The 3,761-nt window shown below is 35.4% G+C and overlaps 1 non-coding gene across 1 annotated transcript; it reads left to right on the forward strand.

Moving 5' to 3' along the window:
- The first annotated feature begins 2,111 nt into the window (after positions 1 to 2,111).
- On the forward strand, positions 2,112 to 2,318 carry LOC120781887. Its single transcript, XR_005706170.1, has one exon. It is a non-coding gene; the product is annotated as a small nucleolar RNA U3 (small nucleolar RNA).
- The last annotated feature ends 1,443 nt before the right edge of the window (positions 2,319 to 3,761 follow it).

Consider the following 3,761-nt stretch of genomic DNA (forward strand, 5'->3'; position numbering starts at 1 on the left):
TACTACTGTGCACTGTGCACACAATAAAATACTATTTTCTCAGACAATAAACTTATAGTGCCACATATACAGTCCGTGTCATAAAAAAGACAAGCCTCCGAGTGCCTCCAGATATTTAGACGGGGTTCACTTCCCAACAACAACAATGCTCGACAAACCAATTTTACCGCCGGCCGGGAAAAATAATGCCCAACCATTAATTACTTTTGACCAGACAAAAACAATTCAACAAAAAACATGTGGCCCTAAGTATTTGGTTATGTGCAGAAAATTAAGTAACGATACACTCGCAAATGTGTCGCCTTTCTTAATTAAAGAAAATACTTAAAAAGGAAAACAACGACTCACTGAAGGAGACTGGTCTAATTATATGGATACTCACTTTCTCTTCAATATTGCTGCCAACTGAAATGTCAATAGGGTACGAAAAAATCAAAATCCGACCTTACATTCCACTTCCACTAAGGTGTAAAAAATGGTGACATAGAAAAAATATGCAAAAATGCCAAAATATGCCCTAACTGTGCTAACGAATTTCATAACAGCGAAGACAACGAAGAATGTGTGAACATAAAGAGCTGCGTCAACTGCAAAGAAAACGACATCCAAACCTACAACCACAACTCATACGGCAAAAAATGCCCTATATTCGTACGTGAGAAAGAGATTCAAGCAATCATAACACAAGAATCGCCCGCTCAAAGTAGCACCGTCACCAAACCAATAAATCAGCAACGACAACGAAGAGAACTAATAAGTTATGAAAGCTTACCTTCAGACGACGACGTCACTCCTTCAACATCGAAGCCTTTGCCTAAACCCACTACACAGCCACCCACCCACAGCGTATAACCGAAACAAAAATTAAAATTTTTCCCAGAGGTATTTCACTCAAAATGAAAGCTAAACTGAAATTATAGCACTCTGCAACTCGCAATTCCAAATCACCAAAACCAACCAAACACGAGCTCGGCGATCCATCTGAATCAGTGGTAGGCATTTCATAGCAAAATTTTGCAAACTAACTTCACACGTACGCTTACGCTCTATCGTTCAGTCGTTGTCGAGCCAGCAACGAATTAACATCACGCAAGACTATAGCGCAAAACCAAATATGCCCTGCGAGAAATATTTTATGATTCTAAATGGCTTTGGTGCCATGAAATGCCTTTTATGTTCCAAGTCTTTTAAAGATAATAGCAAACGTCATCAAAGAAGATTAATGAATGCCGAAATAAATGAAATTCTAAATATAAATAATTCAAATGACAATAATTATAATCTTAGTGAATGTGACAATGATAATGAAAATGTGGTTGAAATTAACAATGAAAATTCTAGAACTGAAAATGTGAATGAAAGTAGTTTGGTAGTTGACTTAAAACAACTTGCGCAGAGTCTCTGATTATTAGGCAGGATTCAATTATAAAAAGTATGTATTTCGCCTGGAACATATTTGGAATTAGGAGTCGAAAATAAGCTGCGTAGAATAAGTGACATTATAAAACAAATGGAAATTGTAGTGTTACTTTATTGAAGTTATACTTCTTATACGAGTTCGGAAAAGGTTGCGATAGATTCAGGTTGCGCAACCTTGCTCAATATGAATCTACGCAACCTTGTCTGCGAAGATGTTCGAGCAGCAAGCGAAGCGGTAGTGACAATCGGCGATAGTTTGTTCGTTTCTTTCGGCACAGCTCGGATTTTCTACCAACAACACAATGTTGCCATGCTTATGCTGTTGTTGTTTTTGTAGAACAATGTTTCAATTTTTGGTTGGTGACATATTCAATTAAAAATAAATTCTGTTGGGATTCGAACCTACATACCTACGTGCTCGTCGTAACTTTTGAAGCTCTTACCACCTAGACCACCATTGACACTTGAATTGCGTTGTCCTAATTATGGTTTGGTTATGCATGAAAGAAATATACAATGGATCGCCGATTGTTACCTCTTTCCTTGCTGCTGCTGCGCATATGTATGTTTGTATGCTTGTTCATTATTGAAGTTATACTGCTTTTTCTTTCCTTTGTCTTTCATTTCTGCGAATTCTCAACTATTTTATGTGACCTTTTGTTGAAATACCCTGCGTTGGCCGTTGAAAAATTAAGGCTATACTTTACAGGATTATTTCTGTATGTAGTTAGTCTTCATTTACATTTTTTGGAAATCGACCCGCGATGACGAGGTATATCGATTTATCTGGCAGCGTGAGGTTTAAGTAGTTCATTTCTAATTTTGTCTTGTGGCATATTAGAAATGATGTTTCTTCGAAAATCGTTCGCTTACAACGGATAAAACGACTTCTGAGTGGTGATTTTAATGAATAAATTCCTTTTGGTTGAAATGCTCTGCGTTGGCCGTTGAAAAGTTAAGACTATACTTCTCAGGATCATTCATTTCTTCAAAGAAATTAATGACCTTTAGAAATATGCATATTTGCATTATTTCGTTGTCATTTCCATATTCGTAGCAATAGAAATTCTATGGCATAAGTAAAGTAATGGCCGCCGATTGTCACCCCTTGCCGCTGTAGCAGCTTCGCCTACAAACATGTGTAAATATGAATGTATGTATGTATCCGTATGATCGTGAATACATATCGACGCAGATTTTTGCGAGAAGCACCAGAAAGTTGTGCAATTTATGATTTTTAGCTTTTGTCATCGTCGCGAAAAGACGACTTGTTGGCAAAGGCATTCTCGGGGAGATAATAAATTTATAAAATGTGAATTTAAGTTTTCTAGTTTTCTTTCATACAAAATGATATGCATTTCTTAGAATATCACTAAGAAGTATAACTTCATCCGCGCGTAGGGACTCCACGCACCTTTTTTTTTGATGCATTCGGAACACTTACGTTCTGTATGTCTTGTTAGCTTGACAGTCATTCATAGAAAGAACGAATGACAGGCAAAAACGATCAACATTCGATGTCAATATTTTTATTAATTGTAAACATCCGCCAGTTGTTTCTGTTTATTAGTAAAAGGCATTTGACAGGACTGCCAATCTTGCGGCAAACCATTATTTCAAGAGAATTTGTATAGGGGGGATGTATCATTTTATTTTTTTGCAAAATGTGCAATGATACACACATTAAATTTCTTATGTGCATCCTCCAAACAGACCCTAATCACCCCTGAAAATTTCATTGAAATCGGGCAAGCCGTCTAGGAGGAGTATGCCAACAGGAAGTTTTGCCACTTAATTTTATATATATAAATAATACATTAAAGATGATCTTTTATGTTTTCTTTTAATACTTCAATATACTTTTTATGAATAATTGGAGACATGACTATATTAATAATTTTTTAGTATGAAATTACTTCGTGCCATAAATTTGGCAAACGTAATGTGTATTATGATACGCAAAATGTATTATGAGGCATTAATTTTGAGAAGCAGTTAGTAATATTGAAGTGTTTGATTTTTTTATAACAACCTTTGGGAGAACTTCAGTCCTATACAAAAACCCAAAATGAAAAGCCTGTATTTTATAGTTTATATTATCAATTGAAAGAAGTTTTTCCTGTATTAGCTTTTCAAAAAAGTATTTTAAATTAAAGAGAACAGCACCTTCCAAAACATCATGCATTACATCAACGTTATTGTTTTCTATGCTGTGGTAAAAAGTTAATTGATTAAATGCCGATAATTCCTATACACCTTTCGAAGCTTCCAGCTCAGAATTATCAGCATGTATACCTACAGAAAGCATTTTATCATATTCATTCTTTTTCCTTAAAAGATGA

The sequence above is a fragment of the Bactrocera tryoni genome, unplaced genomic scaffold (assembly GCF_016617805.1).
Source record: "Bactrocera tryoni isolate S06 unplaced genomic scaffold, CSIRO_BtryS06_freeze2 scaffold_7, whole genome shotgun sequence".
Classification (NCBI taxonomy): domain Eukaryota; kingdom Metazoa; phylum Arthropoda; class Insecta; order Diptera; family Tephritidae; genus Bactrocera; species Bactrocera tryoni.